The 18,019-nt window shown below is 35.9% G+C and overlaps 1 protein-coding gene across 1 annotated transcript in view; it reads left to right on the forward strand.

Moving 5' to 3' along the window:
* ttll12 (tubulin tyrosine ligase-like family, member 12) overlaps positions 1-18,019 on the forward strand; it is a 100,357-nt gene that overhangs the window by 6,397 nt on the left and 75,941 nt on the right. The window lies entirely within an intron of this gene.

An 18,019-nucleotide genomic window follows, 5' to 3' on the forward strand; every position in this document is an offset into this window, starting at 1 on the left:
AAGGTTGGGAATTTGCATAAAACACCCAAATCTAGCTCCATATAAAGGCTTTCCGCAGCGCTAGTCCACAGAAAATTTTTAGAGCAGTTTGTCATAGAAGCAAAAAAGCTTGAAAAGAAATCCATGATCGTATTTATTATCTGTAAAGTTCCGTTTTGCTTTGCATTTTTTATTTAAGAGGTTTTGCTGTCACTGTAGGAAGCCAATGCTGTCCACCGACCAGAGTAACATTAAAGAATTTTCGGATGCGTTAACGAATATGACATTTAATTCATATGACAGAGACTCGCCGTCTGTATCTAAAATAAAACAGACAGAAGATCAACTTGTGATTGGCATTTAGGCTTCTCATTACATTTACATGACATTTAGGCTACATTAGGCATTATCCAGACACTTTTAAATTGAGATTTAAAAAGTAAGGAAGGAAAGCGTGAAGATTTGTCATTACGCTAATTTTCTTTATAATAATAATCGGAGGAAAGTTGCTCTTTTAACTTATGCCAAGTGCTAGTCGGATCTCCAAAATCTTCTGCTGATGTGCCACTATGCTAGCCTGGCTTCGCCCTCCTACGTGCTTCCGCTTAATTTTCATTTCGCTTCAGCAGAACGTCTGGGACTGCTCTGTAGAGTTTCGTTTTCTCCTGCAAAAATCTGCAGGTCCAATCAGCGAACAGAGGGGGGTGGCTAAAAATGATGACGTTGAGGTCGTGCGTCAGTTTGAGTTGTAGTTCAGTAATGGCAGCGGAGAAAGACATGAGAAAAGCTATTCGGTCCGTTGTTGCAAAACTGCCGAATATACAGAAGTTAAAGCCGGAGCAAGAACCAGGTTTGCTAAGTTTTGTTGGTCTGATTATTCGTACTTGTTGTTTCCGTCCGGTTTCGGCGCATGATATACGTCACGACCACATGTTAGCGACTGCGTATGGCAGATCCTGAGTGACTCTGCGCAGATCCAATAGTTTTAAACTTCAACAGAGGACCCTCCTTAACGGAAGTAACGCTTTGCAATGGAGCGTGGCCAGACTCTCTTTACAATGAAATGAATGTACGAGAGTCTGGTTGGACCACGCTACCATTATGCGCCATCTAATTCGGGATTTTAGTCTGGTACCAGCCTGATTTTAGTCATTGCGGTAACAAGGATACATCGTTATTTACTAGTCATGTCAATAACTTTTGTAACAACAATTTATTCACTAGGTAGGAAGATCATAATTTAAAAGCCAATTCACAGTTCAATTTAAATATAAAGCTTAAATCAATAAACAGATGTAATCAAACAAAAGCAAAGCATTGCATACCTGGGGCACGTTCAGGCTGACGTTTTGCTGTCCAACTGTCATTAGAAGCACTAGTGCAGTGCCTGTGGATAATCTGTTTTTGTTTGTGTTTTTAGTAATTGTTTAGTAATTGGTTTGGTGTGTTTGAGTGCTCATTGTTACAATTACACCTCAAAAGTTCAGTAACATTTTTATTTGTGCATGGTAGAAAGAAAATACTGATAGAAAGAAAATACTACATATTTACTTGTCTAGAAGAAAACAATACTTTTTGTTTGCGGCCGATCATGTGGTACAGGAATTGCTGTGATGTGTAATGATCATGCTTCATGGCAATCATAAGCTCCTGGAATAATAATACGTTATTTACATTATTGTGTGTGTGTGTGTGTGTACCTGGTAATTATCACGCAGACCTGCCAACCTGTACGCATTTTGCGTAATTTAATAATTCGTTACATTTATATAGCGCTTTTTCTGCAGACCTCAAAGCGCTTTACATATGAATGGGGGATTCTCCTCGACCACCACCAATGTGCAGCATCCACCTGGATGATGCGACGGCAGCCATATTGCACCAGAACGCCCACCACACACCAGCTTATTATTGGAGAGGAGACCGAGTGATATAGCCAATTATTATATATGAGGGGATGTTTAGTAGGCCAATGGGCAAGTTTGGTACTAGCAGGTACTCATTTTGACCTCAAAGTACGGTGGTACGATTTGTCACTCTAAACTATACGCAAAAACCTGATGACGCCCTTTGCCGCGCGAAGTACTCAAAAGAAGCAACAGAAAAAAGAAAAATATGTCCAATCATATGTCTGGGCTCATCCACCACATAGAAAGTGGGGATGATTGACAAGTCGTATGGCCAGTCAGTAACAAGAGTCTGCTATCGATGGAATCACAAAATCCAGCGTGATCTCCTTCCTCCACCCGCAGTTTCTGACCATCTTTTTCAACGGAGAGTCAAGACGTCTGACCCGCTAAGGCAGCGGTGGGGAACCCTGGTCCTGGAGGGCCACTGTCCTGCAGAGTTTTGTTCCAACCCTAATTAAACACACCTGAAAATCAAATTAAAGTCTTCAGGATCACTTGGAAATGAAATTCAGGTGTGTTTGATTAGAGTTGGAACTAAACTATGCAGGACAGTGGCCCTCCAGGACCCAGGGTTCCCCACTCCTGCGCTAAGGTAAACTGGTCAGGGTGTATGTGCAAATAATGCATTAGCTTAAGTCTGAAGTCGACGGTCGTGCGGGCTCCGTTTCATAACGTGCACCGCAAGATGCGCTAACATTACTTCTGATTTGTAAATGGGCATCATTTATAATTGAGCACTTATTAAAAAGTACAATGATTTTACCATGGGGCAGATCATCCAGTTTTAGTCAAATAAAAACGGAAAGTTCACTCTCAGTGAAGGGAATCCACCTGACATCCGAGTGAAGCGGATTAAATGCGTTCTGAAATAACGCGCTCTTGATAATTGTCAATAAAATAAAACGTCATATACAAACCACATCAAATAAAGTTTTATAAATGGAGAATATCTCGTGTCTCGAGCGCCCACGTGATAGGTGCCTATGCCGTACTGTACTGTACTGTAAACAAAGCTACAATAAATTACAGACAGACATACAGTAAACAGCACTACTGTCACAGTTATGGTTGAATTTAAAGCAGTGTTAACTCTAAAATACTGTCTTAAAGGGATAGTTAACTTAAAAACATGTAATCCAGTCATAGTTAACATAACAGAACAGACCATCCAAACCTTTATGAGTTTCTTTATTGTGTGATACACAAGTTATTTTAAAGAGTGTTGATAACCACAGTGTCTGGTCCCCACTCCATTGTATTTTTTGCTAGTCAGGAAAAACTGTTTTGTGTGTTTCACTCAAGAAAGAAATCATGAAGGTTAGACACAATATGAGGGTGAGTAAATGATAACAGAATGTCATTTGTGGGTTAACCATCTCCCACTATTTAACAGTAATATCACTTTTAACAGTGTTTGTGCAGACATGCTAAACTTTGGAGAATACAGTATTTAACATTAATAATGTTATTAATCACCATGTATGGCAAATTTTGTTAAACATGATTTTATTCACTTTTATAATTATTTTTAAAGCAGATTATGGCAGGATGGGGAAAAAAGTGAGTGCAGTGTGCAGCATGTTACCTTGAAAGTTACCAAGAGGTGTGTGTGCGTGCATGTGCGCGTGCATGTGTTTAATTATATGTTAAAAACCCATGTTCTGTCCTTTCGGCCGATGCTACTGTTCTCAAAAAAAAAAAAAATCCATGGTTGGCAGGTCTGTATCACATTGTGGGGACCAATTGTAGGAATACCAGTATTTTTGTGACCTTGTGGGGACATTTTGAGGTCCCCATGAGGAAACAGGCTTATACATTAAACAGAATGATTTTTGTTGAAAGTGTGAAGTAGAGAGAGAGAGAGAGAGAGAGAGAGAGAGAGAGAGAGAGAGAGAGAGAGAGAGAGAGAGAGAGAGAGAGATACTTCCTTGTTATTAAGACATGTAGACTGGCATTGATCATGCTTTTAAATAAAATATGCAAGCAACATGCAATGCATTCTATGTCTGTCATTGTAAATATATTCAAGTCCATTTTACCTCTTTTAGTTTGTAAACCGAATTAAAGCGCTGTTTTTGAAAGCGTGCATGGCATGCAAAAGCCTTACAAGGTTAAAGACCATGTGGAATCCCTGGCAGCGGTGGACTTGCGCTTGAATAAAATATCCGGAAACAATAGAGAACACAGTGCGCGCGAGAGAGCTCTGCGTTAAACTCAACTTTTTTAATACTCTAACATCTCCGCATTGCGCGACACAACAAATGAATTATGAAATTCGTTGCCAACGCTTTTAGTTATCAATTTTTATCGATTTAATCGATTCATTGTTGCAGCCCTATCAAATATAATAAAATACACGATGCTGTGTACAGGGACACATCATCATGGGGTTCATTTCTAAATATAGAAAATCCCCATGAACCCTTTGCAAACTTTTCTTAAATATCAGTAGAGAAGAAAATGTGTAATAATGATAGGAATTTGGTACTGATTGGATCTTGTAAACTCAGTGGCATTGAATTCTGTTGTTATATGACTGAGACCATTGTACCACTTGCACTGGACATTTCAAATGATATCAAAAAGGTATGGGGGTAATTTCATGCCAATATTATTGAAAATGGACAGACTAAAAGTCACAAATAGATATTACAACTTGTAAACACAAAACGCAATCTACAAATAAATTAAAAATCCACAAACACAGTCCTCGTGATCCGCAAATGTAAAACAAGATCTACGAATCGTCTTTGTGATCCACAAATATAAAGCATGATTTACAAAAAGAAATCAGTGACTTGTACTTGAAAACCAGAATTTGAGTGAATGTAAAGTGACTTCTTTGCAGATGAATATCATTTTCTATTTGTAGATTGTGTCACATTTGTTTTCAGAATTCTGACACTATTGTTTCGCTTTGGTGACAAAATAATGCCATAATCGTTGAAAATGAAGAGACTACAATTTGTAAACACGAAACAAATCTGCAAATAGGTTCCAAATCTGCAAACAAACTCCTCATGATCCGCAAATGTAAAACGAGATCTACAAATATATAAAAATCCACGAACAGACTCTTCATGACATACAAATATAAAATGCGATTTACAAATAGATTTAAAATCCGCAAACCAACTCTTTATGATTCACAAATAGAAATCATCGACTTGTACTTGACAAACAGAATTTAAATGAATGCAAAGTGATTTGTCTGCGCATGAGGGTCATTATTTGTTTGTAGATTGTGTTGCATTTGTTTTCAGAATTTTGGCACAACTGTTTCGCTGTTTTCCATTAAAAAAATCTACAAATGCCCTCCTCACAATTTGCAAACAAACACAGTCTAACTTGTATTTTCCAACCATTGTAAAAAGACATTCTTACACATTCTGTGCAAAGTTCAGCATGCAAGTGTTGAATCTGTGTTTGCAAATGACAGGGCATTCACGAATCCTTCTGCACAAGTCTACAGATCTTTTTGGCACTATCTTTCCGCAGAGTTTGTCACTACGATCCACGCGTGTAGTCAGCCAATCAGGTGTATTGCTTCAAAGTAATGCCACGCCCCTCAATAAGCTCTTTTCAAAATAAAAGCTGGGCTCACTGCCATTTACCGTTGCCGGTGTTACAGCGCTGAAAGGCGGCCAGAACGCGTTATCGATATTATATTAATGATATTAAAGCATTTATGTATAGCATGGCAAATATGTAGCATTAACGTGAACTAGAACAACCCCTCGTTTAAGTTATTATCAGTGCCTGACAATTCAGCCGAGGTCATTAAATCGTTAAAAACACTGCATGAAGCGGTTTTATCCTTAAAACATCAGTGTCTCTTCAACGAACATTTGCCGAGCGTCAGCGAGCCAGCTGGATGGAGTGGAGCTGCTGAGGTGACGCAGCTAAAATAAAGCAAGCGGGTGCAACGATAATATTGGATGTAACTTGCCGTAATTAACAAAAACATGAGCCTTATTTGACAGCAGCACTAATTGAACTATTTGACCATATGCATTTCATATACATACCGTGACCGGAATGCACTTACAAATCGCGCTGTTATTAGAAACATTTAACTGTTTCCAGACTGTCGCTATCCCTTTGTCAAGTGCTGAAATGTCACTTACTGAATCACTCGTAATTGTAGCAGAAGCTTGTTTAGGCTAATGATCTTCAGCCGATGTGCACTAATATTTTTTAAAATATTATTAATTATTTTTCAATGACTTATTAAATGTTTTAATAATTTGTGCATCATGAAATATTCTTTTTTCATATTTAGTTAGGACTCGTCCCACTGCGCAATGCCTTCTGCATTTTATAATATAGTTTAGATTTTTATTTTTATTTGTTGTTTATTATCTATGTTTATTTATTATTAAGGATTATTGCATTGTACCGTAAATATTTATTTGGTTTCTTTAATCAGATGCCATACCCTTCAAAAAAATATTTTTTTACTGTAGCCTAGATGAATTATAGCAGCAATTGGTAGGAACCATTTATCAATTCGCTAGTACCAACTTTTACCAAAATTGTACCAAATACGTTTTCCTTCTTAATTAATTTATGTTTAGTCATTTAAATTTCATTTCTCGTTTGAATTTTAAATATATTATATTAAAGTAATTTAAACAAATAAACAAAGAAAAAAAACCCCAATAAATAAATATAGCCTACATTTAAAACATTACATTATCGTTATTGCTGGAGTGCAATTTGCTGGTTGTCCTGCAGGTGACCTTGTAACACTGCTGTCTTACGATGCACTTATAAATTAACGATTACTCCAGAGCACTCGTAGATCTACGATGATTTTCGAGTGCTACTTAAGCTACAAAGCTTTTGGGAAACGGCCCATAATTCTAAAATGAATTTTAAGATTGTTTTTACGATCTACTTACTTAGCGATGCTTTTGGGAAACCCGGCTCTGCTCGTTTGGAATTTGCCTGGCGCACAGCTCTAGTCAGAAAGATTAAAAGGCGGGCTTTGTTTTTAAAAAATTTAATGCATTTCTTTATATTACAATAATGAACAAGTCACCCATTTATCAAGTATCGATTCATTATTTTCACTTAATCCTTTTTGCTTTTTACAAAAAGTAGAATAGGCACGCATATTCTGCATTTAGCCAAAATTATGACTGTGGCATGAAGAAACTTTCCTATTTTAGTGAAAAATAAATAAGTTATTTTGCTATTATTACGTAGCATATATTGATGATTTTTAATAACAAATATGACCGTTTTAAACAAACTAAGTACACTGATAAAAATAATATGAAAAAAAAATTATACGCTGGATTAACTAAAAAAAAAAAATACAGTGCATCATTTTTACATACACTTTTTTAAAGTAAGTTTTACATTGAATTTAAGCCTTTGCAATTTAAGCAATTGCAATGTTTAAGTAAGTTTTACATGGAGAAGCAATTAGGCCTACTAAAAATTCCATGTAAAATTTACTTTAAAAAGTGGATGCAAAAATGATGCACTATATTTTTAAGTTAATACAGCCTATTTTTTTTTTATAATTATTTAATTTCCTTCTCACAAATTTTACATGATAAAATTTAGGAATTAACTAAATAATGTGTTAGAATTACTCACATTTTTGCATTATTTGTACTCAAAAATAGTTTTTGTTTTAACCTATTTTTTTATATAATTGACTAATTTTATTTAGTTAAAATTACTAAGCCACAAAACATTTTTTACAGTGTAAAATAAGAAAAACGAAGTAGGTAAAACCGCATACCCAGCTAGACACTCAAATCGAGCTAGGCACTCATATCGAGTCAAAACAGTCTTGGCTTTTAGACCCGCAGTCTGCAATCCACCCTAACCCGGACTGCAGGTGACATGTTAAAATTATTCCACCCGTTACATCAAATCAGTAGTGGTTCAAGCATATGTGCCGAACCCCCCCCCCCCTCCCCTTCATTGTCCCCCAACCCTACCACCAGTGAATAAATAAATACATTAAATAAAAACAAGCACTTTAAACAAAAAGCACACAGAATCCTTTTTTTGGTTTTTAACTGAATTCTAAACACTTAAGTTAATTCCTTAAAGTTAATTAAGGGTTAATCCCTAGTCCTCCCCTCGCGAGTTGTTTTTTGTTCAGGGCCTAAATGTGCATTGAAATATAGTTGAATGTATTTCATAAAATTAATAAAAGATATACAATTATAAATTATTGTTGAATTATCCCTTTCTCCAAGTATGTCATTATGCACAATGTATCAAACTTTGAAAATGAAACAAAAACAATAACTTAAAAGTCATTTTAAAAGCAGTAGTTATTAATGACATAACTGTATATACTGTACATTGTATATTTTGCACGTTTCTCATCCTCTTTTTAATCCTGCTTGACTGAAGGCTTCCGTTAGAACGTTTCTCGTTTGTCGTAAGGTTTTTGTACATTAAAGCTGTTGAGTTTCTCCCGCGGACTTTTCCCCCTCGCGCTCGGGCACGCTGTCTGCACGCTGTATATGAACTTGAACGCACCGCCTAAAGTCGAGGGGAGGGCGCACACTTCTAGTTCTAAACAGGTTAACTGAAAGCACAATTACATTAAATGAGCTGACGCCTATTCCTTTTTTTTTTTCCGCAGACGCGCACAGCTCCAGTCAGGACATATTAGCCAGTTTTGTATATCAGTAGGTTCCAAACTATTGAAACCCCATACGTATTTACAAGACCTACATTTTTTTATAGAAATATATGGGAAAACACATTTTTCCCTTTTAGTAGTTTTTTAAACAAGTTTACTTAAATAATATTAAAATATAGGGCTGCACAATTATGGCAAAATCATAATTGTTTAGGCTACTGTATTTGCACTGAATTGGAAATGATATATTAGAAAAATCCAATGAATTTTCAAGGCTGCAGAGAACAGTATAGCAGATATGGCTACTGAGCATTTAATTATATGAAGAGCTCTTTTCCAAAACGCGATAAACGCCATTTTTAAAAAAAATGAGTTTGTCATGTCATTTGGCTGTGTACTGAACCTATTCACTGCTCCATGAATGTTTTATGTCAAATCATTACATTTCCTTGTTAAAATGTAGGTACAAGATGCCGTTCTTTCCCAAAACGCGATAAGCGCCGAGCCTATTTTTAACCTAAACGCGATTTATCCTCTCGACCAATCAGAACTCGATGAGCGTTTGACGCAATCCAATGGCGGCGCTGTGAACAGATGTTTGTTTATGTTCATTCATTACTCAAAATGAGGATTAATGTCATGTTATGCACCCGGAGAAGGTACCCGTTTGCAAGGCGATCTTCATCAAAGTGTTTGGTATGTACAACTTTCGTTTCAGAACTGGCTCGTTTAATACCGTTTTGTACGTTTGCGATAAAGTTTTTTTTCTGTGAAGAAGCCTGCTAACGTAACATGAAAAGTACTGAATAGTTCGATAGCCTGCTCATAGACAGACTGGCGTTTGATACATTGACCAATGTCGTGCAAAAGTACAAAATGTGGGTAGTGAACAATGCAGGGACATCTGTAAAGTTTTGCTTTTTGGATTGGACATTATGAGCGCGTTGTTACATGGTATTTCATTGAGAGCAGATCGAGGGGAGCTCGCTGTGTGTGCGTGTGAGGTTAATACAACTGTGTGTAGACGAGAGAGAGAGAGAGAGAGAGAGAGAGAGAGAGAGAGAGAGAGAGAGAGAGAGAGAGGTGAAATATATCAAGCAAAAGGGGTTCCTAATGCCCTGCTAAGGAGAAAACTGAAATGGTGGAGGGAGTAATAGCAAGTTAGTTATGTGTAATTCTGTTTATTTCATACTGGCTCCAATGTAGATCACAATCTGAATAATTTAATTACTCAGTCCCTGAGTATATGTTGCATATTCTGTTATTTTTTTTGTTTTGTTCTTAAAGTAAAAACATACATTTATGGAAAAAATATATGGATTTATAGCGTTTTGAAAAAAAATAAAATTAACTTTGAATTTATAATCAACAATATTGTTGTTTGATTTAATAATCATTATTCAACATGTTCCGATTGAGCAAAAAATCCATTATAACAGCATAAATTGAATATTCACAAAATGTGTGGGTCTAGGTAAAAAATGTACTTTTTCTGAAAACTATTGAAATGGATTTATAGCGTTTTGGAAAAGAGCTCTTCATATTATTTTAATAGTCAGCGAGTCCCACTCCGGCCCTCATTTTGAGTGTCTAGCTTGGTGCACATTTTTACCGACTTTCTTTTTCTTATTTTGGTAAAAAATTAACAAGTTCTATTATTATGTAGCATACATTGATTTTTTTTATAACAAATATGACTGACTTATTCATTGGCAAATGCAGAACAATGAGGAGAAAGCAAAGGTAGGCTACACGCCTTTCTCCCTTATATGATTAAAGGCTTAAATGTCATTTTTAAAACGAAAGCACATGCTTGTCAAATTTATGCTGGCTGGATAAATGCAGAATCAACAATATCTTAATTTTTTTTTCGATTTATTTGTTCGTATTCATTGACCCTTTTTTTTCTTGTGCCAATTAGCACGATTTTCTTTTTCCTGTCACTCAGCACGAATTTCTATAGCCTATATTGTTTTCCATGAACACAAATACATATATCAAATACTGCCTGACGAAATTTTGTGACCGAGCCAGCATAAATTTGACAAGCATAAACAGTCCGCTTTCGGTTAAAATTTGTTTTCAAATTAAATACATTTTAAAATTACATTTAGCTTATTTCCCCATGATTAATCTTCTCATCGCAAGGTAGAGGCGTGTCGCCTATGTTCTACATGTTCCTTGTTGTTCTGCATTTGCCAATAAATAAATAAATAGGCTACTTAGTTTGTTTAAAACTGTCATATTTGCTAGATAATAATAGCAAAATAACTTATTTATTTATCACTAAAGGAAGGTTCCTTCAACGCCACAGTCATAATTTTGATTAAATTCAGAATATGCCTGCCTATTCTACTTTTTGTAAAATGCAAAAGGGATTAAGTGAAAATAATTAATCAATACTTGATAAATGGATAGCCTAATCAGTCCTGACTAGAGCTGTGTGCCAGTCACATTGCAAACGAACAGGGCTGGGTTTCCCGATAACGATTAAACTTAGCACTTAAGAGCGCTTTCTACGAGCTACTTAAGGAACATTCGTTGTTCATTTACGTGCGTTTCCCAAAGATGCACGTATAACGATCGCTCGCAACTGGGTAATGCAATATAATCCTTAATAATAAATAAACATAGATAATAAACAACAAATAAAAAGATAGTAAATTTTACATGGAATTTTTAGTAGGCCTAATTGCTTCTCCATGTAAAACTTACTTAAACATTGCAATTGCTTAAATTGCAAAGGCTTAAATTCAATGTAAAACTTACTTTAAAAAAGTGTATGTAAAAATGATGCACTGTATTTTTTTTTTTTTTTTAGTAAATCCAGCGTATAATTTTTTTTCATATTATTTTTATCAGTGTACTTAGTTTGTTTAAAACGGTCATATTTTTATTAAAAATCATCAATATATGCTACGTAATAATAGCAAAATAACTTATTTATTTTTTACTAAAATAGGAAAGTTTCTTCATGCCACAGTCATAATTTTGGCTAAATGCAGAATATGCGTGCCTATTCTACTTTTTGTAAAAAGCAAAAAGGATTAAGTGAAAATAATGAATCGATACTTGATAAATGGGTGACTTGTTCATTATTGTAATATAAAGAAATGCATTAAATTTTTTAAAAACAAAGCCCGCCTTTTAATCTTTCTGACTAGAGCTGTGCGCCAGGCAAATTCCAAACGAGCAGGGCCGGGTTTCCCAAAAGCATCGCTAAGTAAGTAGATCGTAAAAACAATCTTAAAATTCATCTTAGAATTATGGGCCGTTTCCCAAAAGCTTTGTAGCTTAAGTAGCACTCGAAAATCATCGTAGATCTACGAGTGCTCTGGAGTAATCGTTAATTTATAAGTGCATCGTAAGACAGCAGTGTTACAAGGTCACCTGCAGGACAACCAGCAAATTGCACTCCAGCAATAACGATAATGTAATGTTTTAAATGTAGGCTATATTTATTTATTGGTTTTTTTTTTCTTTGTTTATTTGTTTAAATTACTTTAATATAATATATTTAAAATTCAAACGAGAAATGAAATTTAAATGACTAAACATAAATTAATTAAGAAGGAAAACGTATTTGGTACAATTTTGGTAAAAGTTGGTACTAGCGAATTGATAAATGGTTCCTACCAATTGCTGCTATAATTCATCTAGGCTACAGTAAAAAAATATTTTTTTGAAGGGTATGGCATCTGATTAAAGAAACCAAATAAATATTTACGGTACAATGCAATAATCCTTAATAATAAATAAACATAGATAATAAACAACAAATAAAAATAAAAATCTAAACTATATTATAAAATGCAGAAGGCATTGCGCAGTGGGACGAGTCCTAACTAAATATGAAAAAAGAATATTTCATGATGCACAAATTATTAAAACATTTAATAAGTCATTGAAAAATAATTAATAATATTTTAAAAAATATTAGTGCACATCGGCTGAAGATCATTAGCCTAAACAAGCTTCTGCTACAATTACGAGTGATTCAGTAAGTGACATTTCAGCACTTGACAAAGGGATAGCGACAGTCTGGAAACAGTTAAATGTTTCTAATAACAGCGCGATTTGTAAGTGCATTCCGGTCACGGTATGTATATGAAATGCATATGGTCAAATAAGGCTCATGTTTTTGTTAATTACGGCAAGTTACATCCAATATTATCGTTGCACCCGCTTGCTTTATTTTAGCTGCGTCACCTCAGCAGCTCCACTCCATCCAGCTGGCTCGCTGACGCTCGGCAAATGTTCGTTGAAGAGACACTGATGTTTTAAGGATAAAACCGCTTAATGCAGTGTTTTTAACGATTTAATGACCTCGGCTGAATTGTCAGGCACTGATAATAACTTAAACGAGGGGTTGTTCTAGTTCACGTTAATGCTACATATTTGCCATGCTATACATAAATGCTTTAATATCATTAATATAATATTGATAACGCGTTCTGGCCGCCTTTCAGCGCTGTAACACCGGCAACGGTAAATGGCAGTGAGCCCAGCTTTTATTTTGAAAAGAGCTTATTGAGGGGCGTGGCATTACTTTGAAGCAATACACCTGATTGGCTGACTACACGCGTGGATCGTAGTGACAAACTCTGCGGAAAGATAGTGCCAAAAAGATCTGTAGACTTGTGCAGAAGGATTCGTGAATGCCCTGTCATTTGCAAACACAGATTCAACACTTGCATGCTGAACTTTGCACAGAATGTGTAAGAATGTCTTTTTACAATGGTTGGAAAATACAAGTTAGACTGTGTTTGTTTGCAAATTGTGAGGAGGGCATTTGTAGATTTTTTTAATGGAAAACAGCGAAACAGTTGTGCCAAAATTCTGAAAACAAATGCAACACAATCTACAAACAAATAATGACCCTCATGCGCAGACAAATCACTTTGCATTCATTTAAATTCTGTTTGTCAAGTACAAGTCGATGATTTCTATTTGTGAATCATAAAGAGTTGGTTTGCGGATTTTAAATCTATTTGTAAATCGCATTTTATATTTGTATGTCATGAAGAGTCTGTTCGTGGATTTTTATATATTTGTAGATCTCGTTTTACATTTGCGGATCATGAGGAGTTTGTTTGCAGATTTGGAACCTATTTGCAGATTTGTTTCGTGTTTACAAATTGTAGTCTCTTCATTTTCAACGATTATGGCATTATTTTGTCACCAAAGCGAAACAATAGTGTCAGAATTCTGAAAACAAATGTGACACAATCTACAAATAGAAAATGATATTCATCTGCAAAGAAGTCACTTTACATTCACTCAAATTCTGGTTTTCAAGTACAAGTCACTGATTTCTTTTTGTAAATCATGCTTTATATTTGTGGATCACAAAGACAATTCGTAGATCTTGTTTTACATTTGCGGATCACGAGGACTGTGTTTGTGGATTTTTAATTTATTTGTAGATTGCGTTTTGTGTTTACAAGTTGTAATATCTATTTGTGACTTTTAGTCTGTCCATTTTCAATAATATTGGCATGAAATTACCCCCATAAAAAGGCCGTATTCAGATTCTTTGTGCACGTAGAATGTAGCATTTCATATACAGTTTAATGAGTTTTGGGGTCCTATGAGTTCAGAGGTGGAGAGAGAGAGACATACTTATGACTGCCTGAAGGTGTTATATTTGAAAACCAAATGTGGGGTTTATGAGAAGTCCACTGTAATCTATAGAGAGTTGTTTTCCTGGACATCCACTGGGAACCCATGCTGTGTTCTTTGGGGAGGGGTTACCTTTATTTAGGATCTGACATTATTCTTTCAATACCCAAGGTCTTCATTGGCATGATTGTGTTAATGACATTACTAAATGGGCCAGGAATACTTCCAGAACCCACTGATGTCAGATGTCAACTAAAGCTCTATTATGAAAAAGGAAGCCATGATCCAGAAGTGCTGTCGTGTCCTGTGGGCCAAGGCTCATTTAAAATGGACTATTTCCTTGTGGAATAGTGTTCTATGGTCAAACATTTTAGTTAAAAATCACAGACGCCGTGTCCTCCTGGGTAAAAAGGAATTAAATCTTCCAGCTTATTATCAGTGTTCAGTTTAAAAGCCAGCATCTCTGATGGTATGGGGGTGCGTAAGTGCATACCATATGGGCAGCTTGCATGTTTTGGTAGGCACTATGAATGCTAAAAGGTATATAAAGGTTTTAGACAAAATATATTTCAGGAAAGGCCGTGTGTATTTCAGAAGGACAATGAAAACCACACACTGCAGCTATTACACAGGGCTCGAGAGTGCGACCAATTTGGTCACTGTCTTTGAGTCTGAAAGTCTCCCTTTGGTTCAACAACAAGCATACATTATGTCTATGTCCTGGTATAACCCAATCAAAGATAGTGATGGGCCTACCCCTTCCTTTGATTGGCTGTGGTTTTGATATTCCTGTGTGTGTGTGTGTGTGTGTGTGTGTGTGTGTGTGTGTGTGTGTGTGTGTGTGCGTTTTAAAATACACGTGGCGTGCTGCAGTCAGAGAGGCAAGTGGCCCGTCCAAAAAAAACAGATGTGGCCAGCACTGGCCACAGATGTCAAGCCCCGGTCCGGAAATGCGGCATTAGGTAATGAACCACATACAATCGAGTCCAAGCCAGAGCATAATTCTTATAAAGAAAAACGTCTTGAACTTAAACCCAAAGTACAGCAATGTTACATTGGAAAAAAGTTTATTCTTTTATTATTATTATTACTCACGAATTTCTATTCAGGGTTTTAATCCCTCAGTTCTTTGTATCAAATGCCTTCCTTTCAAAAAGAAGCTGAAGGTTACCTAAAAAGAAGCTTTACCAGTCGAAATTATTCCTAAAACACATCTCATATCTCAAGACCATTAAATTACAGAAATGTTACTTGCTGTTCTGTATAACATTAATGTTACATGTTAGATTAGCCCACCATTAAAACACGAGAAGTGTGAAGAACGCAGATAAACCATTTATCATCTTAATCGTGTTTATTGTCTCCATGCTTTAAAACATCACAACATCTTCATTTGCCTGTTACTGAATAAAACGGCGATCTCTGTGTGACACTACATCATCTTCATTAAGTTGTCATAATGAGACTGTCTGTCACAAGCACCCTCTAGCTTCACGTATGAATAAAATAGACAAACAAAGTGTGAATGGCTGTAGCCATTGCCGTGTATGGAATAAATATATATTAAATATTACCCATCCCTGCAGAAATTTAAAGTAAATATTCAAAATGGAATAAATATTTCTCCAAATATGCAAATTTTAAATAAAAAAGCCCCAAATGAACATTGAGTTGTTGAGTGCTTTCATGACAACCATGCAGGAGTATTTTTTTCTCAATGACAGCGACTGAGGGTTAAAGGAACAGTATGTAAGAAACTTATATTAATTAATCATAAAATGGCCCTGATATTTCACTAGACATTAAGAAATAATTTTCATTTCAAATACTTATATCACTCACAACAGTGGTCTGGCCTAGGATATTGTCATTTAAAAAGTGGAGTTGCAGCCCTCAACTGATGTTTATGTTGTCATTTTGTGTATTGGCCACAAGTTGTGTGATTGTAGTACCAGTTTTAGCCACAAGTTTTGTGATTGCAATACCAGTTTTGGCCACAATCCTACATACTGTTCCTTTAAAAAAAGAAAATACAAATTCATAACTCCTGACAAAAATGAAGACATTACTGTCACTATAGGATTTTCTGAACAAAATAAGGTCATAAACTGAATCTTAAGTCTTAACGCTTTTTATTGCCGTATAATTTTTTGAGGTACATTTAACCAAGGCTTTGAACCGGTTCACGGAACGAAAACGAAAACCAGAAACTTTTGATGTTTTGCATGGAATAGAAACAAAACCAGAAACTTCCAAAAAAATATATGTTCCGGAACAGAAACGTTTATTTAAAATAATGGTAACCGGTTAATACCGTTTTTTTTTTTTCGTTCTTTGACATAATTTCTGTCTAATATGACTCGGTGAAGTTCACTTCCAGTCGTCGTTGACTCATCAGAGAAATGGACCAAATGAACCCGGAGCGGTGGATTTTTGCAAAACAAATAACAGGCTCTAGGTGGAGCTAGAAGTGCGGGTTTTTTTCTTAAACAGTCTAATTTATGTTGTTCTATCGGAGCAAACTGTTGGTTTCAATGAATATGATCAAAAAATATGATAAAATAAGTTGCCGACCGCAGCTTTAAATATAGTGTAAGTTGCTTTAGATAAAAGCATTTACCAAATGCATACATAACAGTAAGCATCAATGTACTAAGTACATATGAGCAATTCCCAGCATTGTGGACATTTGCAGTCAAAACTCAAAATAAAATTTTTCTGAGAATGTTACCAGTATATTAAAACCATCTGTTCATATGTTCCTAAACCCCTCAGAAAATATCACTCTACTCATGTTTTTTATTTTATATAAAGGAAACATGCAAACATTATACAGTAGATGTTACAAAAAGCACACAAGCTTTTAGGAGATAACATAATTTTAGGAATTCTTTGAATTAAAAGGCACAAAACAATTAATAATAAAAATTGCTTTTAAAACTTTGCATGTGTATTAAAACCACCAAATACTGCCAACTGAAATGTTAGTATGGTTAAAAATATTCAACTTTGCTTTTCATGATAAGATTGACATCAACATGGAATTGCCCATGTGGCTAAAATGAGGTGGGGGTGGTGTTAAGGGCGATTTATAGTCGTGCGTAGGTCCTACGGCGTAGCCGCGACGGCGTAGGTTCCGCGTCGGTTTTCATTTATACTTGTGCGTCGCCGTCCGCGTCGACGTGCAAACACACGCGAAACCGCTGGTTGGCAGTAATCACGCGTGTAACCACAGTAGCAGCAGAAGTCGTCACAGAAGAAGAAGCTAAGCAAGTTAACCCACAAACGAAGAAGAAATAGCAACTTGTTGTGTATAATTTGAGAAGACCAGCAATGATGGAAGTAAATAAACAGCGACTTATGTTGCAGTTTGAGTTAAATCACTCCTCAACTTGGCTCATCTTTGTTTTCACCGTCTCAAACGGAAATACCTATGACGCAGTTTTTTTACCTGACGGGAGGGGTTCTGGTGGACCAATCACAGCGCTTACGGTCCGCGTAGAGCCGATGCGCTGTTAGAAATTTTGTGAGGTGCGCGTCAGGCTACGCAGAGCTACGCACAGGCTACGGATAGCCTACGCCGTAGCTACGCCGTAGGACCTACGCACGACTATAAATCGCCCTTTATGGTGATGCACGCATGCATGTGTGCTGTAGCTCAACAGCACTCTTTACACGCAACATATTTTTAGTGTTTAATAATTAAACAATTAAAGAAAACGACAATTATTTCTCTGTCTCGTGCCAGACTTTAGAGCAATTTACCTTACTTCATAAATGTGCCGCTGTGGTTGAGACATTCAAGAATTTGGTTCCCTAAAACCTGATCTTTCTGGTATGCCACAGCTTTAGTACTTTACTTAGTAGTGCATATAAAAATATACTGCAG

Source organism: Paramisgurnus dabryanus, chromosome 1, assembly GCF_030506205.2.
Source record: "Paramisgurnus dabryanus chromosome 1, PD_genome_1.1, whole genome shotgun sequence".
In the NCBI taxonomy this organism is placed as follows: domain Eukaryota; kingdom Metazoa; phylum Chordata; class Actinopteri; order Cypriniformes; family Cobitidae; genus Paramisgurnus; species Paramisgurnus dabryanus.